Below are 26,956 nucleotides of genomic sequence, written 5' to 3'. Positions count from 1 at the left end.
AACTTTGTAATCTGAGTCAGGAGGAGGCGGGGGTAGATTATGGTGATTAAACTCATCATTTTTACAGCACTGTCGACAATTTATGACTATGTTTGAGTGCCATGTTGGGCCACGATATGGACACCTTTGTTTTATTACAGTTTATGGAACTGGACAGTGCAACAGTTTGGAAAGGCCACTGGAATTTTTCATGTCCACCCCTCATAGATTTGTAGACTACTTTATGCGTTAGGGAACATTACTTGGCTTGAGTAAGGATACAGAGGATTGTTACGCGGGGAGGGGGCCAACATTTTATATGTTTCTTCTCAACCAGAGAGTAGAGACATGGAATAAAGAACACAAGGTCAAAGAAATTCAAGAAAGTGAACAATGTGTAAACTTATATGCTCCTGGGGATTTTTGTAGTCCTTAACAAAAACAAACTTGAACATATTGAGTCCTTTTCTAAAGCTGATATTTTAAATGTTAGTATTGCGCATCGTCCTTACTTCTTAACTTGGCTGAAGCACTGTTGTATTTGTTTGCGCATTACCACCACCAACTGTTCATTATTGGAACACCTTTAAAAGCATCTGTGTGAAATGTACTGACTACGTATGCTTCCTTGTGTGCTTGCACGATACAGGCAGAATAGGGAACTATTATGAATGTGTTGTTCACACAACTCCACTACTACTACTACTACTACACTCCTCCTATTAGAGGTCATAAGATAACCTGTGATGAACTTTATTGACCCCTAACAGAGGAAATTCACTTGGTATAGCAGCTTACAAAAGTTTTTAGAAATATAAAGAGTAAAAAAGGATAAAAAAGTACAAAAAACATCCATAATATTAGGAATTAACCTTTTCCTTGGGTTATGTTTTACTTCAAGTATTTACGTTTTTTGCATCTGAGTACTTGAATGCAAAACCTAGTAAGCTAATGCGTCAGTAAAAAGGTCTACAGAGTCTCAGGTGTACACAGGGACTGATTGAAAGCAAATACAAAGCTGGTTGAGAGTTAAGGATTTAAACTGAGACACACATGTTGGGATTGGTTATAATGTAACAGAAGTGGCACTTTAATCAGAGATAACTCAAATAGACAATTGTTAACTGCTATCATTTTTGGCAGTATTTCTGATTGCCAGTTTAATTTATCTAGGCTTTACCATGCCAGACATGGAATTTATTCAAGATAAACACCTTTTCTTTCAACTACATTGCTGTTGTTAGTATCTCACAATGTACAATATAATGAAAATTATCTCCTTCTGTGAGATTTATTTCCATCCATTCAAAAATTCAATCTGCAAGTTATTCCTTGATGAGCTATTCAGATTCAGTTGACACGATCAACATTGTGACGAAAAACTCTTTCCCCTAACAGTGAGTCAGTCGTTGCCTCCTGGGAAGCAAACAAAGGTGCATGCAGGAGTTGACTCATACCTTTAGTTGAAAAAAAAGACACAACTATCATTAGAAAGAAAAAAATCAAAAGAGAGCCATGAAGTAGATAAAGAAATTGAGCATGTCCACACTAAATTGGTACACAAATTCACAGAAAACATAGGAGGGGTTGTACACAGAGGACTGAGGTTTCTTCTTCACCTTGAAAACACATGCCTGTGGTTAAAGACCTTGCTCGAGTTTCATTATGCGTTTAAGTAACAAAATGTTACTTGTGGAGGTGACCATATGTTGAGGAGGACGGTGAGATACGATTAGTGATTCTTGAGACTTGAGTTTTAATCACTTGTAGCACAGCAACTTACTTCAGTGCTTCAAGGGCCTGATGATTCATCGCTGCTCATTAATTAAAGACAAGAAGTGCAATATCTTATATTTCTTACAGACTGTCTGGTGAGTCAACCTTTCTGCCCGAGTCCAAAATGTGCACGTATACTGAAGTATATCAGTGTGTATGTCTGTGTGTTATAAAGCTCAGCGCACGCTCCCTGTGGTCTGGCTGCAGCATCTGCGTGGCCAAAGTCACGTCCTTTAGTGCAATGCTTGTGGGAATGTGGCGAGTTTGGTTGAGACCAGCTCATAAAACATTGCAGCCTGGCACTGTCCTGCTTCCCCTGCAGACAAGGAACTAGCGAACCGATGGGGAAGCCACACAGGCGGCCAGCATCGGGAGCTTCTCTGTACTGCTGCTTTTTTTTCAGTCCCACACATGCTGTAGCTCAGCTGACCCAGGGGTCAGGACCTTTAGCTCTAGGCCACTGTGGTTTACTGTCTCTGTGACCAGTTTCACTTCACCTGAATAGAGAAAAAACACAGTGATTATGCAAGCTGATTTTGCTAATGTCAGTAGATTTAATATTTCTGTTGAAAATTTATTTTTTGCAGAGTAGTCTGGTTTTGTTGTCATGTAGTCATCATTTTTACACGGCCGCTATTTTCCTCTCACCTCCAAATACAGTGATAAGCTTAGATTGTGTTATAGCTGACTCTATGCTGCATTAGACAAGTAGTTATTCTAACACTTCCTTATTGATCAGCAACTGAAAAACCTGTGGGATGTGAAAACCTGGAGGGGAATCCCAGCCATTTTTCCAGCTAGACTGACTTGTTTCATAACACACTAGCTACTGCTCACGTTCGCATTCAAACAACTCCATGACAACATTATTGTTGGTTTGTGTTACTAGAAAATGTGTTAATTCCTTGTTAACAGTTGTATTAGTATCAAACAAATGTGCTAGTAGCTCAGTTATGTTATGTCAGCTAGCTAACAGCAATGCAAGAAGAGGTGGAATGCTAAAGTTAGCTCAGAAATAACCTATGAATCCTTAAATATGTTGAAGTTAAAGTATGCCCCTCTATTTTTAGATTCGGTATTGTCCTTTCAGTCGCTGATGAGTGTGATAGCAGTGAAATTATACATTTTCTGTGTACAGAACTTGGCAGGATAACAACATGACATATAAGTAAAAGTATCTGTATCACTACAAGTGCCCCAAGCTGAGTAGATGACAGTAACACACAATGTTGAAATCAAAACGGAGTTTTTGAGAGATCATGCTCCATATAAGGGATAATGTACGGTGTGCAAGTAGTTATGTGAATTGGAATCCTGACAGGGTGAACAGGACCACAGCCATAGACTGTAAAAAGCTGGAAGTGAGGCTTCCACAAAAACTCCTCCCCCTAGTGGCTGGCTGCAGTATAGGTAAAAAACTCTGTCTCTCCCATTCATTTGAATGGGACTGCGGTCAAACTTTAAAAAATAAATACATGCTGTATGAATGTTTCTCACATCCGTATGCTGGGGTGATATGTAGTTATTATTTGACTGTTTTGTGTTCAGGGCCTCTTTTTTCTGAAAAGTTTCTTCTTCGTTACTTATTAGAGGTTAAAAACGGGGTTTTACTTCGAGAATTCACTTTGATTGACAGCTGCTGTAGAGAGAAACTCCATAGGATCTCGGGTTGGTACTGGTACTGGTATTGGAACTGTAGGGTGGAGCTTGTTAACGTAGCAACACAGAAATTACCGTTGCAATACAGAAATTCACTACTGTGCAGACTCTGGCTGCACATTCGAACTGGGTTTTTTGGCTTCAAAACCGTACAATGGGAAAAGGCGGAGCAACACTGTCCATTTTTTTTTACAGTCTATGACCACAACAGGAAGCAGGGTCGTGCCTCAACTAAAGTTCTAACAATTTGACACAAAATATTAATGCTAAGATTATTTGCTGCTTTATAAATAATTGATGTACAAGCATTCTTTTAAGACATTAAACTGAAAGTTACAATTCATGGTAAAGTCATGGTCAAACATTAGCCTGCTTATCTGTTATAGTTCACATTTACCTGAACATATCCATCAAAGGGAGGGTTGGACTGGACTGGACCACTGCAAGAGTATGTATGTTGTTTTCTCACCCTCTTCTTGGGACTCTGCAGTTAACACACCTTTGAACATAAATGAGGCAACAAAAAAAACACTTGCTATTTTGCTATTTACATAGTAGCAATCAGAAACTTAGAAATCCACTCATCAGCTCTGCTGTTATTGTCTGGATTGTAGGACAGGATCTAATATTCAAATATCCTCCATGTTGTTCAGCCAAGTTGGAACCACCTTTTTTGCCTTGATGTCATCAACAGATTGATTTGTTACAACCTGTGTGACCAGGTTGTCCCAGTGTTGCCTTTGCTGTTGGAAACAAACGTTTTGACTGTATTGTCAGCAGGAGGAGATAAAATCATAAACTCTATCATGGTCTAAAACTCCTTTAAGTGGATTGATTTGGTATTACGCGTGTGATCTGGTTGACCCTGGTATCACCCTTGCAATTTAATTTAATTTTTTGACCTTTTTTTCTCCAGTGTGCGTCAGTGTACATGCTTCAGCCTTTTTTAAAGCATTGCAAATAATCTACAAGTTGTACAGTTATAAAAGTATCAAAACATAACATCTCTAATTTATCTGATAAAAGAGAGCTGTAATAAAAAGGGAACTGGACAGTAGGTTGAGGATCATATGTGACCTTTTGTTCCAGTAGAGGTAGCAGAAGTGACTTTGTGGTTTGCTGTTGTGTTGCGACGCACGAGTGACAGTGGAAGTACCTTTGCCCTGTGAGTGCACTCTGTGGGTCTCTCTCTCTCTCTCTCTCTCTCTCTCTCTCTCTCTCTCTCTCTCTCTCTCTCTCTCTCTCTCTCTCTCACACATATACGCGCACACACACACACACACACATATGCAGCAGGGGCCAAGCAATAATTAAAAGCAAAAGTAAATCAGTGGTTTCTGGATGTTTTATGCATCATTACAGTCCATGGAACTCTGAACCACAAGTATAAGTCATAGCTGACAGGTCTCATTTTCTATAAAGTGATGAAGCTAAATCGAGACTTTACTGTACACATCCATATATTCCCAGTCAGTGCGTGTGTGTGTGCGTGTAATACGAAATTAACATGTTTGTATTTTTGCGTCTGTGTCTGCTCATTGCCTTCATGCAAGTACAACCATCATGCCAAGTGCTTATGTCTGTGTATGTTTACATAGCTATTCCAAATGTGTTGGGGCAGAAACCTAAGCCACCACTGGCTCCACAGGGCTTCACCAATTCCCAGAGGTCCCGAACCCAGTCAGCTCCAGCGCTGTCCTGGCCTCAGTTACAGTCTCAATCTCTGTGCTTCTGCCATGCCCTCAAACCCTTGGAAGGCCTCCTTCCTGCTATAAATGTCACAATCCTCTCTCACAAGATAAATGAACTTTCCGTCATGAGCCAAATAAGATAATCTTAAATCAACAGCAGCATCTTCTTGTACTTTCTATTTCTTTGTGATGTGTTTTTTATTTATTTTATTTTCAGTCAGGGGATTTAAATGAGTGTAAATGTGTCTGAAGTATCCCTCTTTCTTTCAGCTTGCAGAACAAGCTTTGTTAAGTCAGAATGGATGCTACACTTTGGTTTTCATTTTGGAGGAGCTAAATCTTTATGAAGTTTTGATAAATACAAATAATACATGTCCGTGTCTGTCATTGATCATGTTAAACCTTGAGGTATTTTTTCAGATAGAAGTGTGAGAAGCACATTTTCTTAGTTTCTATCTCAAGGCTGACAGAGCAAGCTTGCGTGAGATACACAACATCGTCCATTTCATTTCCGCAGAGAGGAAAAATTATTTGCATGGTGTGTCATGATGTTAATGCTGGTATAAAATAGCTGTTTAACACATCATCAGCGGACCAAAATAAAAATTACACTCCACCTACAGTAAGGCCTCCTCTGTTCTCCTACTCCCAGTGCAAGACAGTCACGCTCAGGTCCATGTGAGAGTCTCTTTATTTGTATTAAATTTGTTGATTTGACAAATATTATATGTATATTATATATATATTTTTCTTAAACAACTAAAAAGCTTGTTTGATTTCAGTAAAGTTTTAAACAGTTTAAATTTATTTTACTCTCATAAGTTAGTCAAGTTTTTGGGGTGCCATGGGCCTAGCAGTACAAGCATACACCCCATGTACAGAGGCTGTAATCCTTGTTGCAGCGGTCACTGATTCGACTCTCAGCTATAACCATTTGCTGTCTCTTTTCAGCTGTCCTATCAAAAAAAATGCCCATTTATTGGGAGATAGGACAGTAGATATAGAAAGTAAACTGGGAAGACAGAGTGGGGAATGACATGCAGCAAAGGGCTGTGGATCAGAACTGAACTCAGGCTGCCCGCTTTAAAGACTTTGGCATCTTAACATGAATCATGTGTTGTTTCTGCACAGCCAAAGCAGCTAACCTAACTATTGTAGACTGGTTCTGTATGTTCATTGTTGAGTAGGGCCCGATTCACAAGCCCCATGCAAGATAACTCTTAACCTTTGTATACAATTTTACAATTTGATTGGTTGTTAGATCGTAAAAAGTGTGATTGGGTGTGTGGGACAACTAATTAGCATGATAATTGTTATATCAAAATGCATGTTATTTCTAAAATGGAAGATAATGAGGATGAGCAAGTGGATAGTAATGAAAAGGGCTGTCTGAATGAGCTTGTTAGTTTATTGCCACTAGGAGGAATTCATTTCACAGAAAATGGTCACAAAGGAAACATTTAACAAATCACCACATGACACAAACAAGAGGCAAGTACATATAACACAGAAAAACTGTACATCAAACAGAGTACCCTTCAAAATGAATAACAAATGTTGCTATGGCTGAGGCAATCAGGCTTTTTTTTTGGTTGTTTCTTTAAATATACATTTGTTTGTGTACAGTAGTAACTCATATGGATATGGTGATTCAATCTTGGTATGTTGCAATGTTAGATGTTGTTGTTATCACACATTCCAGTCCCCATCTAGACAGCTTATACAGTATGACAACTGTGTGCAAAAGACAGAAAAGATTACCTTCAGCTTTAACCTCACTTTAGGTCAAATATTGTGCTCACAAGCTTTTGCAGGTATCTCTTCTATTAAGTGCCTTCTGCCTTCTCAACCACTCAGAAAAACAGGAAGTCAGATTTAAATCATGTGAAACTCTATTTTTTGTGCACTGCTGCATGAAAAACATGTTTTTTTGTAGTCTAATAAAACTGAAAAGTAGCTATCAAATTGTCTGTTTATTTTTAAGAGACCCTGAGCAAAGAGAGGCTGCTTTTGGGGCATCTCAAAGTGTTTCTGTATGTTCACTTATCTTTGTAACCATTCGGTGACCTCTATTTGCCGCACTGTGGTCTGCCTTTATTTGAAGTGCACTCGGCTCACACTTCTTGATCCTAGACCACACGGACGTGCTCACAGACACACACTTATACCTATGAACTCGACTTTCATTGCTTTTGTATCAGTGCAGCCCTTCAATAAAAAGTACTCTTTACTCTGCGAAGTCACTCAGCATCAATGAAACACATGTGCTCCGTTCACTCTTCCCTCAATTCCAGAAACAGTGATTGAATCTTGAATGGATGTGATTATGATCTGCTGTCAGAGTCTGGGGCCAGATCAGACACATGAAGGTGTGTGTGTGCCAAGCCAGCTGTTGTTGGCCATGAACAGATCTTGGCTAACCAGGTCTTATCTTCCCTGCATATCGAATGCTTGAAGCTCATGGATCACAGCGCTGGCTCGTAACAATAAAACAATCTTCCACCTGTACATATTGATTACTCAGACACTTGGACAGCCAGATTCAGGAGGAAAGGTGCAAAGAGACAAATGGAACAGTTCAGGTTCTCATTTGAGTGTGAGGACATGCATTCACACATTTGTTCACATGTAATTTGTGTTACAGTGAAGTGATATAAAGTGTAAGTGTCACTGTCAGGCTTAGCTGTAATGTTTTAACCAATGTGTTTTTTCCATCAAAACATCTTCTCAAGTGAAGCTTTGACATGATCTATTCTCATCACAATGGTGACCATAAGTTGACCTGAGTGGGAGCTCTAACACCAAAATGTAAAGTTTCAGACACGTACCATATAGCACTGTGTAGGAAATGTCACAGACAGAGTGAGAGCCACAATTAAAGAAGTGATAATACTGAAACGTCTGAGGTTGGCTTTTATAAAACCTGTACAGAAAAGGATCTTTTTCAATAACAAAAATGTTTAGAGGCAGTTTTTTTTATTTTTTATGAAATAGTTAAAAGGTATTTTTTTATACTTTATTTGCCACTTTTACAGTTTTTCATCAGAACTAATTGCTGATGAATCAGATGAATGAAATGAAAAGTTGCATTTGTCTGAATCAGTAGTCTATGCACATGCTCACACTCATGCACAAAACAAAACATATCCTTGGTGCTCTATGGGGGATCAGTGTGAGTTGTTGCACAGGAAGTCATGACTCACTACAGGAGAGGGGGAGAGAGAGGGAGGTAGAGAGAGCTAGACCGACCGATGGGTATCAGTGGGCAGGGAGTTAGAGATAGCAGCGCCTTGGCAGCTGTTGCCAGGGTTACCGCCTCTCGTCAGCACCGAAAAACACACACAGGAGCGGCGCTCTCACAAAAGCAAGGCCAGCACGCTTCTTAAAATGTGTGGGGCGGACTCTGGAGAACCCTTAAAAACATTTTTAATGCACAGTACTTGTTAGTGTCTGTATTGTACATGTTTTATGTGCGGGAGGGAGGATATGTGTGTATGTTTGTTTTTCGTTCATACACCTGACACTATGTTTGAGTTTTAGCTCCAGTTGTAACGTAGTCAGTCCGGCAAAATTAGGTTTGCATTAGAAAGCCTGTAGTGGGGTCAGAAATATGGGAATAAATTGTGTCCATAAAATCCTGATGATGCTAAATCTTTTTAGCAGTTTTCTTATCACATTAAAATAAAACGAAAACAAAGAATAACAATTTTCTACATTTTCTAGAAAGTATTAACTTGTGGCAAATGAAAACTTTCATATATTTTACTTCTTTGACTTCAAACCATAAGATAATAACCTCCACTTAAAGATCCCCAACTTATAGATTGTTTATCTGATCGGACAAAGTTTGCCAAACACCACTTTTTACTTTACATTTTTCCAAAAGAGGCATTCAGATATCACTGAACTCCATCAAGTTTAAAGGTCTGCTGCACTATGATTTTCAAATTTGAGAGCACAACTATCGACCACCAATGTGTCGAGATTTTTCCAAAACTTTGGAATTAATGTGAACAATTGTATTGCTAGTTTTTCCGTTGGATCAAGATCTGCTTCTCCTTTGGCCCATGCTATAAACCCTTAACTCCAATAAGTAAGTATTTCTTTGTTTTTAATAAACAACAATTGAACCTTATCTTTAGACCTGTTAATTCTTGTCAAAAGGTTGAAAGGAAGCAAGACTTAATGTCGGCAAACAAACTAGCATCTCTGTGGAGCTTAACCGATAATATCCAATGTCCCTGCCACACTCCTTCCCTCTGCAATCTTTCAGTCTAGAAGCTGTCTTCAGAAAAGTGAACTTTTGTGGTGGGTTTTGGAGAGATGACAGTGTGCTAGCTTAGCAAACATGCTCTTAACTAGCTAACAGGCTACTTCCTTCAATACAGTTGCCTGTCTTATTTTATTGTCAGGTGAATTTGTTTGATGAAAAAGAACGTGCTTATCTACTTTTAACACATAGTGAATCTGAGTAATGTTATACTGCAAACAGTCAGATTGTCTTTATCAGTTTGATATGAGATTCAGTCTGATTCATTGGTTTGACATAACACAGTCAGATTTGTCAGTTTGATCATCTTTATTTTTTATTTTTTATTTACCAATTAGTGTATATACATGTAGTCAATACAGACATACTGACAAGTACAAACATTACAAAACATGGAAGGACACATTTATACACTTGTGAAGAGAAGAAAGAAGACAGAAGATCAGAGAGGAGGGAAAAAAGAACCCTAAAAAAAAAAGAAAATAATAATAATAATAATAAAAATAATAGTAATAATAGCAATCAATAAGAGTAGTAATGTGGCACTATATTGTAATACAAGTAATCAGTAAGTAAAATAACTCTAAGACCAAAGGGGATGAAGATACAAGATTCAGTGTGATTCATTGGTTTGACGTAACACAGTCAGATTTGTCAGTTTGGTCATCTTTAGGCATCATCTTGATGATGAGTCTGATATACAGTCAGACTGTCTTAAACATACTGTAGCTACAGCTGGTTTCCACCAAGTTTCTACCTGTTCCATCTGTAAAGAAATACCTTCATTGTGTTGGACACTTGGATACAACAAGTGTCATCATCTGTATATTTATAGATCTAGGGACACCAGTTAAGCAAGTGGAGACAAAGCGTAAACCATACTTTAATATAGACTGAGATCCAGCATTGGTCCACCTGTTGGCAACACTTGGTAATAGTGGCAAGGAAAACCTACCATTCAATGCTAGAATGATGTTTCTGCTAATATTTACTAGGGTCATCACTTTGGTTTAGTATTCATGTTTGCTGATTAGCACAAAACTCAATAGAAACTACTAGGTAACTAATGTACCTAGTAGTGGTCATTATTTAAGATGCAGTACAAATTGCAACTTTGCATGATAAAAGTTGAAGGGTCACTGGGGACATATAGTTCATCCTGAAGTGTACATGTACTGTATGTTTGTACCATGCCGCAGAGCAAAAGATGAAATTGTTACTGAGACATTTTACTGAAAATATTAGTGCAAGAGGACAAGTCAGAGGAACATAAAAGTCATGAACAAAATTAAAGCCAATAGCTCAAAAGCTTAGATACTTCAACAAGTTAAAAAAAAGTTGTGAAGCTAACACCCAAAGAGATGCACATAAGTACTTGAGAGAAATTCATAAAGTATGGATTTATTGACTGAGGCGCTTTTCCTGGAGTTTGTTGACAATAAAAACTATGGCATAGCTCAGGTCTCGTCCTTTAACCTATGTTAAACATCTAACCTCTTGAAGGGAACACACCCACTCAGCACATTTCAAGCACATCATTATGTGAGTGAATGTGTGCACCCACACGTGCCGCATGTGCATCTCATACTTCTAAGGGCAGCGCTTAACCTAACAGAGGGATAACTGTGGGATAAACAACCTCGCCACTTGTGCTAACACTAAAGTGCCAGACCTGCTTAAGGGCGTCTGTATACACACCCACAAGTGAGTGTGTATAATCTATAGAAACACTCTTATGCTGTGTTGATACTGGAGGTGATTTAAAGGCTGCTACTGCATAAACTATTGTTTTAATCACGGTGCTCTGGGTCAGTGCTTTGTTAATGTCTGTCCGTATGACTCTGCGTATAAAAGACAGCTATTAGCTTTTGACTAATGGCTGGTTCTCCATGCCCGAGGTTGCCTTTAAACAGACCCCTGTCTCCTCCTGTCGCAGCTTTGGCTAAGCTGTGCCTAACAAACAAAGGCGCACTGAGGGCTGTACCAAGAGTTTGTAGTCATTAGTATTCCACTATTGTTGTATTTTTGATTGTTCCTTTCTTTTTACTGGGACTGTAGCATCTTAGTCTATTCACTTTCATGCACCAAAGTTTCTCTACAATGACAGAAAACAGCCTTCAATCCTTGATGAGGAGTTATCGGACACATAGCTAGCACTGATAACACAGTTCTGCTTCTGCTTAAGTGCTGTTTGGGATCATTTTTCAAAAGCAGATTAGATACTGTGCTCAACTTTTATTTTGAAAGACAATAACCTAGAAACCTCTTGTTTTCACACAAACACATAAATACTGGTGCTCAATAAAGTTTCCCTGAAGACAGACCAATAGAAACCACATCAGCAGATGAAAGGTTTCCGTAGCTATGTTAGTCAGAGAAAGTGTCAGGTATTTGATGAGGGGGGGGGGGGGGGGGGGGGTTAGTGTGAGAGTTGAGACTGCTATTTTAGTTTTTCACAATTATGACCTTTCATCACACCCAGCCAACAGTACGAAGTTCCCAAGCTGTTGATTTATCATATTGGGTCTTTGGACCAAAGCCTCAAATATAATTCACTTTCATTATCAGTCCAGTTAATGTTACACAGCAGAAAATCACTTTTAAATGTCTTACCTATCTTAAAAAAACTAACTTTACACCAAACATTTGAGTTTATTTGACAGAGAGGTTCAAATGTTAAATGTCTATCTTAAAAACAGTTGAGGCTTGCATCCTTTTTAAGCAACCAGCTGTCTGAGAGACTTTGATATCAGTTATACAAAGTCCTTCCTGTGTTTGCAACTTCTGCTTACAGCAACTTCACTTATGAGAACCGGCCCCTGTTCTTATTTCAACTTTAAGCTGGATAAATGAGAGGTTTTCAAAATGTAGTTAAAAGCTGCTGCCAGCAGAGGGCAGGCTCTTCCTTTGACATAGGGAAAGATCACCTCAGGTAATTTTAACAGTATGGGCTGCCTCCCCGCATTAACCATGACAGTGATTGACACATTGACTCTTTGACTCTCAGTGTCTCACTCAGTTAAACCCTATTTGCCTTTACGGCTCACTTTCTGTCTTCTTGAATCTGAGTCAGTCTGCCCGAGTGCTTAACTTGTCTCTCTTACTCTTCTTTCCTCTCTTTGACATACGTGTGTGTGTGTATGTGTGTGTGTGTGTGTGGTTGCTTTGTCTGGTCTCAGTGACAGTGTCTGGGAGTAAACCAATCACAAGACAAGAACAGGGTCCAGCGAGGGCTCAGAGGCCATGAGAAAGACTCGCCCACCCCTTTCACCAAACCCCCAACCAGCGCTGCTCTCACCCCTGCCGACGCTCCGACACGCACACTCACTCTGTCACATGTGCTGAGCACAAACAGAAGCACACACACACACACACACACACACACACACACACACACACACACACACACACACTTAGTAGAAATTGTATTCCCATAGAGGTTTTAGGACGATTTTAGCTTTATTAAAAGCATGACCATGAGGGGACCTCAAAAATGTCCAACGACACCTAAGTTCCCTGAACTACTAGGTATGCCAGAACTCACACACACACTTGTGTGAATCAGACTGATATCCACAGCAGAAAGAAAGGCACTGTTTCTGTTTTGGAGTGCATTTATTTCCACGGCCTGAGGTCATAAGTTTACAGATAAGCAAGCTGGGTCGATTAAGAAATAGCCTGATAGTGTGACATGCAAATGAGACCAAACGCTCATTTCCCAGGGTTGAGTTCCTCTTCTCAGTATAACTGTATCGTCACCACCGACACATTTTCTCATAAGTTAATTTCCCCTGCAGCCGTGTGGGCAAGTCATAGCACTCAAACCAGCTTTGCTTTCCAAACTTTGATTGTGCCAGATTTGCCCTGTGCAGCTGAATAATGAGAAACATGCACACACTGGCAAAGTGGCATGCTCCTCTGTGGGTTCTTTCATGTGTGTTTGTAAGTGTTCTTTGTTTCTGTGTGTGTGTGTGTGCCTCCCTCCATGCCCTGCAGGCCTTCTCACCCTCTTTCGATGACTTTCAATGTTATTTTTTCCTTCACAGTCATACTTTGCAGACAATTAAGATTAATAGCTTTAATAAAAATGCTAAGTAGCAGGTGAATATTTTTATTACCTACATACATCTGCTGTTATATGATTTTTCTACCTTAAAGTGTATGAAGTGACATTTCATGATAAGTTTTCATTAATTTTTATTTTTTGTGAGTGTGTGAGAGTGTGCCCTGACCTGCAAATGACCCCTAATCTCGGTGCACTGGTGTTTCATGAGTGCTGCCACACCAGGCAGAAGTGAAACCTGTGGGTGTGTGGCTTTTTGTCAGCCTGCTGTGTGTGTGTGTGTGTGTGTGTGTGTGTGTGTGTGTGTGTGTGTGTGTGTGTGTGTGTGTGTGTGTGTGTGTGTGTGTGTGTGTGTGTGTGTGTGTGTGTGTGTATTTCTGTACATGTCCCCATACGTTTGTGTTTCCTCGTATACCCACATTTGTACAGACGGCACTATGCTTCACCTCTGACGCCTGCCTCACTTTTTTGTTCTTCAATTCTGTCTCATTTTCTCCCTCTGTGGTGGGCATGTTCACTTCACTGTGGTTACTCATACGAGCACTTTTTGTAGTCACACTGGGGCCAGAAGTCATGTGCGCACATTTTCACATACACACAGGGGCAGGTCGTCACGTAGTCAACCTGATTTGCGCACGTATTGCACCATGCCCCTTTTTTTGTAGCAAGCACCTTACCATGGGAAGGCACATGTGTCTGACTTCACACACTGACAGACATATTTACTGTCAGTGGATGTTATTACAGGAGCAAGTTTACTTTTATGCCTAACATGCAGCTTGATTTGTATTTCACGTCCACAGAGAGATAACATGTGTCTTGTGGTTTGAAGGGAGAAACATGAGATGTCCATTGGCCTGTATCAGTGTGAGAGCGAAGACAGTGGGAAAATCAGAGTGGAGCAAAACTGATTTTTCACAATCACGTACATCGAAAGAGAAAATATTCTCATTACAAAAACACAAAGGTCAACTATATCACAATATGACGGTTGATTGAGATCCTTTGCATGCATGCATGTTTGTTGACAATGTCTCTTAGAAACCAGGGAAATTGTTTTTTTGACAGCCAAGTGTCAACTTAAGTTCATCTGATCGTATAACACACATACACAAATTGCCTTTTTTTTCTATCCTTTATACTCAAGACTATTTTTCCTCTTATAACTCTAATAGATAAAATTTACATATCATGGCATCAATTTATAATTTTCCGCAAAGCCAGAGAAAGTGAGGCACTATTTTACTCATTATTTTCAACAGGTTTAATCTTAAAAAAAAAATCTGTTTTTTTATTTTTCTAGATGAGTTTTCTGTCCAAATGACCTTAAACTGTGAACTCAAAGAGCAACAAGTGTGTAAAATGAAACACATCAAATCATAGCTGCTTCAAATTTCAAACATTTTTAACATTATACGGCAGAATTAATTGGTCAAAAACGCAAATTGACAAATGATGTTTCAGTTTAAGCTGCCCTTGTGAATTTGAAAAATATAAATGACATGGATTGAAATTTCCTTTAGTGGTTGAAATATTGATGCTTTTTAGTAAGTTCACTTTTGTATACACGCTAGATTGATGTAAAGTGCATTTAACCACAAAAAACATTAGCTGTATTCACACATGCACACAACTTGTGAAATTCATCCCCTGGGGGATCAATAAAGTATAATCTTATCTTATCTTACATTTTTTCTGGGTAGACGGAATGCAAACAGACAAAATGTTCCCCCTGATTTTATCAAAAAAAGATTCAGTCAGCATTGGTTGATTGTAGAACGCAGCATTAAAGGCCCTGGGAACCCAAATCAAACAAAAAACTCTACCTATGACATTTCAGACCATATGTAAACACTAAAAACTATGTAAAATATTAGAACTCATCTTCGATCCATTTTCAAATATGTTCAATAATGTTTTTTAACATGTTTTCACACTGGGTTTTAAGCGGGCTGGTTTAACTTGATTTTTATTACGTAATAAATATCTAAGCAATCAGAAATGAAACACTGAGTCACATGCACAAATGTTCAACAAAATATGCTCCCCTCAGTGTTGCCTTAGCTGTTAGCTTGTTTGCTAATCACATACTGTCTGTAATCTGTCTGTATAGCTGTCTCCCTGCTATTTGCATCCCTATGCTCGGTCGTCTCTGTCTGCACATCCAACGGTGAAGATGACAGCTTGTTGTCATTCCTTTATTTCCCTAACTGCGATGGATTTGGGGAATTTTTGGGATGCGGTTGAGTTGAGCCGCGGCCGAGGGGCTAAAGCAGTCCTGCATATGCACCGCTCATTTCCCCAGGACCGGTTCACTAACTTTCCCCAGGACTGATCCACTAATTGTCCCCAAACAGCTCCGTCTGACACCCGGAGCTGTTCTACTCTGCATGCACATACAACACGTGTCCCACGGTTCTAATGCCCCGGAGATTACGAAGTGATAAAAGTTCTGATTCTGAAGTATTTTGTAACTCAGCACTCAGAGACCATTTGAAATGAATAATTTTTAGATTCTGGAGTTTTTATGTCTTTAGATTTGGAGTCAGACAGCTCAAACATGCAGGCTGTGAACTCTCTCTTGACCTGTCAATCAAAGAGTTAGCGGACGCGCCCACACAGTCCTGAGAAATACTCTGACCTGTAAAATAAGCTGTTTTTGAACCAATTTCATTTTGATATTCGATGTGAATTTTAAATATTCCATTTATGTTTCCAGGGCCTTTAAATGGCTGGAAAAATTCCCCATGAAGAAGTACAGTGGGGCAAAAAAGTATTTAGTCAGCCACTGATTTTGCAAGTTCTCCCACTTAGAAAGATGAGAGAGGTCTGTAATTTTCATCAGAGGTACACTTCAACTATGAGAGACAAAAAGAGAAAAAAAATCCAGGAAATCACTTTGTAGGATTTTTAAAGAATGTATTTGTAAATTATGGTGGAAAATAAGTATTTGGTCAATAACAAAAGTTCAACTCAATACTTTGTAACATAACCTTTGTTGGCAATGACAGAGGTCAAACGTTTCCTGTAAGTCTTCTCCAGGTTTGCACACACTGTAGCTGGTATTTTGGCCCATTCCTCCATGCAGATCTCCTCTAGAGCAGTGATGTTTTGGGGCTGTCGCTGGCCAACACGGACTTTCAACTCCCTCCACAAATTTTCTATGGGGTTGAGGTCTGGAGACTGGCTAGGCCACTCCAGGACCTTGAAATGCTTTTTACTGAGCCACTCCTTCGTTGCCCGAGCGGTGTGTTTGGGATCAATGTCATGCTGGAAGACCCAGCCACGTTCCATCTAGGATGCTCTCACTGATGGAAGGAGGTTTTGGCTTAAAATCTCACGATACATGGCCCTGTTCATTCTTCCCTAAACACGGATCAGTCGTCCTGTCCCCTTTGCAGAAAAACAGCCCAAAAGCATGAGGTTTCCACCCCCATGCTTCACAGTAGGTATGGTGTTCTTGGGATGCAACTCAGCATTCTTCTTCCTCCAAACACGACAAGTTGAGTTTTTACCAAAAAGTTCTATTTTGGTTTCATCTAACCACATGATATTCTCCCAATCCTCTTCTGGATCATCCATATGCTCTCTGGCAAACTTCAGATCGGCCTGGACATGTACTGGCTTAAGCAGGGGGACACGCCTGGCGCTGCAGGATTTGAGTCCCTCTCGGCGTAGTGTGTTACTGATGGTAGCCTTTGTTACTTTGGTCCCAGCTCTCTGCAGGTCATTCATCAGGTCCTTCCATGTAGTTCTGGGATTTTTGCTCACCATTCTCATGATCATTTTGACCCCACGGGATGAGATCTTGCGTGGGGCCCCAGATCGAGGGAGATTATCAATTGTCTTGTATGTCTTCCATTTTCTTACAATTGCTCCCACAGTTGATTTATCCACACCAACCTGCTTGCCTATTGTAGATTCACTCTTCCCAGCCAGGTGCAGGTCCACAATTTTCTTCCTGGTGTCCTTCGACGGCTCTTTGGTCTTGGCCATGGTTGAGTTTGGAGTCTGACTGTTTGAGGCTGTGGACAGGTGTCTTTTATACAGATAACAAGTTCAAACAGGTGCCATTAATACAGGCAACGAGTGGAGGACAGAAGAGCTTCTTAAAGAAGAAGTTACAGGTCTGTGAGAGTCAGAAATCTTGCTTGTTTGTGGGTGACCAAAAACTTATTTTCCACCATAATTTACAAATAAATTCTTTAAAAATCCTACATAGTGATTTCCTGGATTTGTTTTTCTCGTTTTGTCTCTCATAGTTGAAGTGTACCTCTGATGAAAATTACAGACCTCTCTCATCTTTCTAAGTGGGAGAATTTGCAAAATCAGTGGCTGACTAAATACTTTTTTGCCCCACTGTAGATGGTGCTTCAAGGCCCTGGCACCATAGAAGAAGGCAAAGGAAGTTAAAGTTCATGTTCAGTCATCACTGTTAATGATGTAAGATGCCTAAACGTCTGTGTTAAACTGCCTTTTTTTAGATAGCAGCAAGTCCCCTTGGGTTTCGACCACCCACTTGTATAAAAACAAATTGACACCTTTGTGGTGTGATGACACTTCCATCATGTGTGATGACACTTCCATCATGCGACCGTGTGAACCCAAAGAGAGTGACACGTAGCAGGGTGGATTAAACATCAGAGGTTAAAGTTCAAGTTCAAAAGAGAACTTTAAAACTTCTGCACATTCGTCAGTTTATACATAGTATTGATATGGATGCAAGATCTCTCATGGTAATGTCAGACTATGTTGCCTCATCCACTTTCATGTTGTGAATTCTACTCTGTGGCTTCCTTGATATCATGCATTCAGAGGCTCATCTCCCTCCCCGGCTAACCACCCACCTTGTCTTACACGGAAGACTTTGAGGTAAATGTGACTCAACTTTGTAAAACTTTGGTAGTGCAAATTTGAAAGTAGTTTATAATACATATAACTGATACTGTTTATATACCAAAATAACAGTAGCAGAGGTTCAATTTCTGTGTATTCCTAGCCCTGATGGATAACTGGGTATATTTTCCCTTCTTTAAAAAACTCTGCACAGTACATGTAAAGATGTCAGAACATTCTAAACCTTTCACTCTTTGAATGGATTACCAAAGCAACCAAAATCAGCATTGTTCTCCCCCAACATAAACAACTTCCCACTGTGCCGGATTCGGTGACTGGGATGAAGATATCAAGAAATCAGAATTGGACAGAAAGACAAATACTTAGAAGTGCACGGCCAGCTTTTTACTTCTCGCAGCTGAGAATGATTCAGCCACTGATGGAGTTTCCAGTGAAGGACCTCTCAGTTTTCTGCTGCCCTGCCAACAACCACCAACCCTTCTCTCTTTCCTGGCTTCAGCCCTTACCCAGGGGCAAGCAGAAGTAGGCCCAAGGGGGAGACAAGGGGGTCAGAAGGATCAACAGGAACTTGTGTGTGGGTGGCAGTGCCAAGGGATGGTTGAAGGAAGGGAGAGGAAGAAGAGGAAGGTGGGAGGGTACTCTAGAGGCCTGAGGAAAGGGAAGATTTGCCAGAGAATCGAGTGAAACATTGTGTGATTCAGGCCTGATTCAGGAGGGGGGAAGTGGGCAAGAGGGCAAAAGGATGGAGGGAGGGAGGGAGGGAGGGAGGGAGAAGGAGAGGCACAGCATGAGTGGAGGGAGTACTTGTGGACTGCACAGGGGGAGTACAGGGGGGTGGTGGGGCTGACAGATGCCACAGTCCAGGCCCACAGCACAGGAAGTCATTCATACTGCTGGGAAGTGCTTGTTGGCGGCTCCCACTGTCCAGTCACAGAGCAGAGTCAGAGCGCACAGAGCTACCCAACTCTGGATCATCCTGTGACAAAAATAGCTCCCACTCATTTCATCAGAACAGTTAAAGACACCTGACACTATGACAGACTGTGTGTCACCGTCAAATGTACTTCAACACACACTGCATTTCTGATTACATCATGCTATATTTTTTTGAGAGAGAGAATTTTGTGCACTATATACCTTGTATTTTACGTTTTAAATAACTTAATCTACAACCCCAATTCCAAAAAAGTTGGGACAATGTGTTGGGTCTCCACTTTGTGCCAGCTGATGTGGTATCCATGATTTCCAAAAACTGTTCACAGATTGGTATTTGGAGGTGATTTTGAGCCGATGCAGTGATTTCCACTGTGCTTCTAGAATGCCTGAATATCATAGCCACCCAGTATTGTTTTTTGGCCTTGTCCCTTTTGTGCAGATATTTCTCCAGATTCTCTGAATCTTCTAATGATATTTTGCTTATTTGAAAAATAATTTACAAGTCATCATGAGGTCCACTATTTACTGTATTGGCTGCTGTTTAAATATGTAGTGGTAATATTTACATATTTGTCTAAAGTGATACCAAATTCCCTGGAAAAAGTAGGTGCACTCATACAAAAAGGTTACTTTAAGGGATAGTTGAAGTTGAGAGACTGGTTTACAGAGAGTTGGGGGGAAACCTCTGTGATTGGTTGGTGAGTCGTTTCATTCATTTTGGTTATTTAGTGCTAGCTGTCCCAATGGTTAGGTACAGCAGAACTCCTAAGCAAACATGCCGCTGGATTAATTGGGATCGGTTTTGTATATTCCTTTCCAGAAAAATGACTAATGCAGTCTCAGAGTTGCAGGTGGAGTGTTGATGTTTACAGTTGAACAGTCTGGGAAAACACAAGCAAGCACCAACTATGATATTTTTAGAAAAGCTGTTTGATTTCAGTCTGCTCTGGCCATGATATTGCTAACTTACACAGCTAAAATACAGCAAAGTACACTGCACAGCAAGCGAAAGAACACAAGGCCGTTGTATGGATGGAAAAAAGGGCTAAAGCCAAGGTGAAGCAGTAAGACACCTTTAAAAAATATTGTACACTTAAACTAAATGTTTTTCAAATATAAGACTTTTAGGTGGTGAAAGTCTGTGTTCCTCATAAACTGTCTGCAGGGGTACACAGCTTAGGTTGCAATTAGCTGCCTTCTCCAAACAAGGACTTTGCTTAACATCATCCACTATACGTAGTACACTTACTACAGATAATTACCTCTTACAACCCCACTTCAAAAACCATTATCATGCCTTTAAGGCAACATATGCAAAACTTAAAGCTCTGTTATATTAATATTACTCTAATGCATTTCAGAGCTACCCACTTCTTTACACATACTGTTTAACCTCATAGAGCCATTGCACCTTGTAGCGATGTACCATCAGGTCGTATGGGTTAAATGTAAAAGCCATGTGGGTGTGACATGACGAGGCGCATCCCTTTACCAGCAGCAAATGTGTGTGTTTGTGTGTGTGTGTGAGAGTGATGTGAATGGATATGGATGAACAGGGATTTTGAGGGGGGCAGATTGCACTTTGGCAAGGAAGTGCAGCTCTGTGCCAGAGAGGGGTCTGCTCATCTCATTGCCCGCTCACGCACATACACACACATGCAGTACACACAGTACACACACGCTAACTCCCTCTCTTAAGCCCATTTCCTTTGCACAGGGCATGGGAACTCCCCTGATCCTTCTCCTCCCACTCTCCTCTCTTCCTCCACATCATCCCTGTCCTTTTGCTCACCCTCTCTCCTCTTGTCGTTTCTCCAGCCCTCTCTCTCTCTCTCTCTCTCTTCCCTCTCCTCTACCTCTCTCCATCACATCCTCACCCTGTCCTGCCCTCGCTCTGTCACTCTCTCTGGTAACCCTTATTTCTTCTTCTTCCCTCATGGTCCCCCTGTCCTCTCCGAGTGTCTTCTCCTCATTCGTTTTTATTTCCTGCCTCCATCTGTGCCCAATTTATCCTGAGCAGGGTCTGTGTTTTTTCCCGATAATTTGTTTTTGATTCCCCAGAATTAGAAAAGCATTGTGTTGCACACTCTCACCACTGCGAGCACACATACAAACGCAGGCACACACACATGCACTCTCACACACGTACGCACACATTTTTATTGTATTATTCTATAAAAGTTCCTATAAATCACTGGTTATTAATCGGCCCCAGACGGCCGTCCCCCTTCTGCTCCCTCCTCTCCCTCCCCGCACAAACACAGACCAGATGCATAGGAAATGGGATGGCAAAAAGGGCACCCAAGAGACAGGCTGCACTTTTTTTCCTCCCCTGTCCTCCTCCTTCTTTTCTCCCCCTCTCCTCCTTCTTCCTTTTTTCTGAGAACATTTCATTTATGTAGCAATGCTCAGACCCCAGACTCACAGAGGAAATAAAGCTTAAATTAAAGTCTAGAAGAAATAAATTAAATAATAAATACAAATGGTGATCTGCTGCCAAACAGCCCGGTGTGTGGGATAGAGGTTAAACATCCATCCTCTGTTGTTGAAGGAAAATGGATTCAGTCCCAGTTGTTTGAATCAGTTCATCTCAAGTGTTTTTGTGTGTTTAATGTGTAATCCATTCACATTTTTAAGGTTGCCCTAATTATTGCAGCGAGTACACCACATCCTGCATTCGACATGTGTTGTACCTTCCACCTGTGCGGCTGGATTTATCTAAGAGTCAGTTCCTAAATTGGCTGAGACATCTGTGTGCCCCTAAACTGACACATGTCTGTGAGACAGTGCCTGCCAGACACCCGGTTTCCTCCCGGTGAGCTCACACACTTTCATATTAGCAGCTTTTCCTCATCAAACTACAGTAACACATACACACGCACACACCTGCACTCAGCTGGCTCACTCAGACTGAGCAGAAAATGGTGAGTAGCCACCAGAGAGAGGGATTTGGAGAGAGTGAAAGTGAATTATTGGGAGACTTTGGAGACAGAGAAAGACAGACAGGGAGGATGTGGATGTAATGTAAGTGACAGGACGTATCTGTCCCACCCTGTCCTGCATTGCCTGAGAGCTTGGATGATGTGAGGAGGGCTGAAGTTGAACTGTTCACAGAGAGCAGGCAGAAAATGTGAGAAATGTGCGCGTTGGCTGCAGGGGCGAGGGGGAGAACGCTGGTTTTTCAGGCACGCAGGGACAGCTTGCAGAGTTCTGCCAAGAGAAACATGGTGCTCTGTTCCTAAGAAAGAGCTATGGGGGTGAGAGAAAAGGGCAAGGGTAAAAAAAAAGAAAGACAAAAGGGAAAATGTGTGTGTGGGTGGAGTTGTGTGTTGAAGACGAAGATTAGGGGTTCCCCAGGGCACTTTCCTGGGGCCACTGCCCAGTGATATATAGAATATTTAGAAACGTGTAATAATCTGGTGTGTTGATCAAGGGAGCATCTCTTTTGATGTAAAACTTGGGATCAAACATACCGGTAATATATGCCATCTAGCGTCACAATATGTTAATGATTATGATCGTATATTAAGGCTGGCTCTGCATGTACAAGTTCATTCTAAGTTTTCATTAAAGATAAAATCTTAAGGTGTCCAATGAACCGTACAAAGCTGTCAACTGTAGTGTAAGCGATTCTGCGATAAGGGTTAGGGAGTGAGATGCAGCCAAGGCCTTAGCCCAGATGTCCACTCTCAGCTGTCCTTGCTGACCACTGCCTCGCCTGCCAACACTCGTCTGAATATCCCCACATCGCTGCAAATATGTAAATATGTTGACTTGGAAGGATGTCCTCTTCTCTTCCGACCTTGTAGCACTTCTGGAGAGAAGCAAGACAGCGCAGAGGAGAGAAAACAGCTCCAACACTCCATATAAGGGCCTGCTGTGGGCTCCAACACCGGCTTCTCATCACTTTCTACTCCGCTGGGCCATTACACAACTTAGGGGAACACATACAGGAACCCTAACCTTCAACACTTAGTCTACACACTCTCACACGCATACACACTGCATGGTGAGATGTGAAGTTCTGGGTGTAAGATGTAAAGGACACCTCGGGTCGTGAACACTCTGTTCCTCTCTGCAGTGAAATGATGCTTGTGCTGCAGGTGGGGTTTATTCTGCTCAGCTTTTTATAAATATGTTCACACACCAAGCAGAGAAAGAAAGTTACTTAGTTTACTCTCGTATTCTCAATTACTGTTCTCTTTGCTTTACTATATTTGTCCTTCAGCAACAGCAATGAGGAATTCATGCTCAAATATTTTGAATTGTGTTTGATTTGACAGACCAACACTCTGGGCCAGTTTCAACCTTTGAGAGCTCTTGATAAATGTACAGATTAAAAACTACAGTTGTTGAAGTTTGTTTTCTTTTGATTAAGTGCTTGAATGTTTTATTTCAAGATATGTTCGGAAGACTAAATATTCTACTGCATAACAGATCAAAGAGGATGACGTTTCAGCACCACTCTATTTATCAGACAGCTCACATTACTGAGAAGGTCTGATTTTCCTTATAGAACATTAGATACACAAAGTAAATATGAAACATCTCTTTATTGCAGGTATTAAAATATGTAAAAAAATCATATTTAAAATGTGTACACTTATAAACCCAAACTCCAAAATTAAAAAGTCTTTCACTTACACACTTACTAACAGTTTCAAAGATGCTAAAAGGGTTGTTTTGCACAAACTCTTGTACTGTGAGAACTTATACATCACCTACTTATCTTCAAGTTGTGGCTGTGACAGCTCTCTCTCTGTGTTTGTAAAAGAGGTGGTGGTGTACTAGATGCCCCACTTGAGACCTCAGGGAGATTAACTCTTTGCTGGTGATTTTATCTGTAGGGTTGCAATCTTCACAGTTTGTCCGGTCAGAACATGGATGGTGTAGATGAAAAGATATTCGAGGTGACACACTCTCTTTTGATTTCCACTCCTTTTATTGTCTTTGACAGTAATCTTTACTCTTGATGGTGAATATGAAATTGAAGGTGTGTGAACATAGGTGTTTGTGAAGCTGTGTGGTGTTTTCTGAAGAAAAGAATAAAATATATATAAACATAAAGTCTGTACAAATGATAACAACTGAATTAGATACTCTATATGATTATAATCTATGAAATACAATGAACAAAGCTAAAATACACTCTACTTTTCAAGGGACAATCAACAAATTATCATAATGACAGCCACTACCTCTATCTCACATACACACACACAGACATAGAACACAAGAAAATGCTGTCGGTCCCTAAGTGGACCCTGCATGCTCATGCTGCATGTTAGACATAGTGGCACCAATCAATTAACTATAAACTTTCTCTATACCACACAATATATGAACATAAATGATGGTATAGAACTACTACTGCAAACTTGTGACTAAACTATGACTAAAACTACTCACAATCTTATGGACGCACTCAAAAACTGTGAAAAGGGATGGGAAGAGAAAAGGATGAAGGTGAGGGGAAAAGAGACGTCTCCTCCGTTCGGCTGCATCACTGACTGAGGGGATGTGCAGGTGGGCCTCTGTGGATCCTGTTTTTGTCCCTTCAAAATAAAAGTCCTTTGTAGATACAATATTGAACATCCTTTGCTCCTTCAAAATAAAGGGTTGCAGATGCTATAGTGTAACCTTTTGCACAGTGCTTGCCTCACAGGTTGCTGTAGGACCAGGCCACACCTGGTGGTACCTGGTGGTGTTGCAGTACTCAGGTCTAAGCGGACATCTCTCCAGGGTGCACACAGAAGAGTAAGTGTGATGCTAAAGTTATCCTAGCATGTTACTGTTTGCAAGCTAACATGTGCATTAGCAACTAAAGTGGCTCAATCACTTGGTCTAAAATGTTTGGTTAGTTAAAATTCTGACGAACAGCGGATGAGTTGAATGTATTTTTTGACTTTATATGACACCTGCAGTGATCCCACCACATCAGAAACAATGTGCAGTGTGTGCAGTCACCTCATTAAGAGAACTGCGTTTATGTATGACAGCGCTGATACTTCAATGATAATTCATATCTCCAGACCCATCTGACAGTATCAGTCAAACTCATGTTAATGACTGAAATGTATTTTCTACACATCCAAAAGGTCCCAGACAGACAGCCAAGGTTCATACATTCAATGAATAGTTTGAAGTGAAACAGCCGTCCGCCTGAAAACAAGTTATAACATTCATAATGAGGACTCGACTCGAATTCTTCTTCAGTGATCTAGACTCGTCCCTGACTTGAAAACTGAGCATCCGAGACTTGACTCAGATCCAAAGTTTGGTGACTTGACGACAACGCTGGTTCCTGTCCAGTTTTCCAGGTGTCATTAAGATCTAGCAGACAACCTGCTCTCTCTCTCTCTCTCTCTCTCTCTCTCTCCCTCTTTAATACTTTCTCTCCCTCTCTCATACCCTCCTTGTTTTTGTTCAAAGCAAAATCATGTCTTTGTTTGCTGTTATGTTTTGTTTTTCCTAGTCACACTTCGCACCCCACATCATTTTCTCTGCCAACAGCCAAAACAGAGTAATTGATAAAAACAAATATCATTCTTTTGTACATTATAATGATTACATTATTAATTATTATTATTATTAACATAACTTTTGTAATACACATTTTTGCATCATTAAGTTGAACCATGTTTTTCTTTTTTCTTTTGGTCACGTCATGTGAGCTGGGTCGTGAAGAGGCAAATATCAGGACTTTTACCAGAAAAGCAGTCAAAGCAGTCAGGACATATAGATTTGTATAGATTTACTTACTGCTGTTATTGCATTCATCTTAAGCTGTTATGCATATACTTTAGGTATTCCTCATTTGAGCGCCCCCATGTGGTTGTATAAAAAATTTAAGGCGTTATTAACAAGCAACAATCCCTTAATATGTCCCCTCTCACCACAAAGGAGACACACAAGGACATATCGAAGATACAGACTGCATCAGTTTTTCTCTATCTTAATGCTTCCTGACTAATACACTTCTACACAAACACACACACCCTAACCTATGCCCTTGTGACAGACGTATCTCAGACCAGTCATCACCTCTGTTTCCCAGGCTGTGCAATGTAGTGTATAGTGAGGCTGTTGCTCATCTCTGTAGCGGCATGTCCCCGCCTACTGCCTCTGTGTCCCTGCTGAACTCTGTGTGCCCTTTCAGGCACGGATGATTAAAAGGGGGGGAAGAGAAGACAGAGAGAGACAGAAACCTCACTCATTCTCATTTTCCAGAACTCTACCTCTTTACTTGGTATGTGTGGTTGGTTGACTGTGTGTGTGAGGTGTGCATGTGTGTGTGTATGTGCATGTGTGTGTGGGTATATTCATCCAGGCCTCTTTGGCTTGTGGGTATTGGTTTGTGGTTTGGGTCTTGGTGAAGAGCGAGGGTGAGGGTGGCGGAACACCATGGCTGCCACACTGCCACAGACATACTGGCACCAGTGAGCCAGTGCAAGTTCCTCTTTCCAAAATACGGAACCACCACTCTGCGTGTGTGTGTGGGGGGGTTGAGAGGTTATATGTGTGTGTGTGTTAACCATCTTGAGATTCAGCAACTGCCTGTGTGGCTTTCACTATCTGTGTCTAAAAACTGATGAGCATCCGCGCAGATATAATTACATGTGTTTTGCATGTAGACTCACCGGCATGTGCGAGAAGAAGAAAAAACAACCCCTCTGTTTTGTACAGTTCACTTTGCTTGTCATGGATTCTGCACTTTAATTGAAA

The 26,956-nt window shown here is 40.7% G+C and overlaps 1 long non-coding RNA gene across 3 annotated transcripts in view; it reads left to right on the top strand.

Annotated features, from left to right (window-relative positions):
• The first annotated feature begins 24,323 nt into the window (after nt 1-24,323).
• LOC117825475 overlaps nt 24,324-26,956 on the top strand; it is a 90,206-nt gene continuing 87,573 nt past the window's right edge. For 2 of the 3 annotated variants that reach the window (XR_004633849.1, XR_004633850.1), the window contains exon 1: nt 24,324-24,988. This is a non-coding gene — a long non-coding RNA (uncharacterized LOC117825475). The remainder of the gene's footprint in view (nt 24,989-26,956) is intronic. The other variant, XR_004633851.1, reaches the window with a different exon arrangement.

Source organism: Notolabrus celidotus, chromosome 14, assembly GCF_009762535.1.
Source record: "Notolabrus celidotus isolate fNotCel1 chromosome 14, fNotCel1.pri, whole genome shotgun sequence".
Lineage (NCBI taxonomy): Eukaryota > Metazoa > Chordata > Actinopteri > Labriformes > Labridae > Notolabrus > Notolabrus celidotus.
The sequence above is the reverse complement of the archived record's forward strand: the minus strand, read 5'-3'. Positions and strand labels throughout refer to the sequence as shown.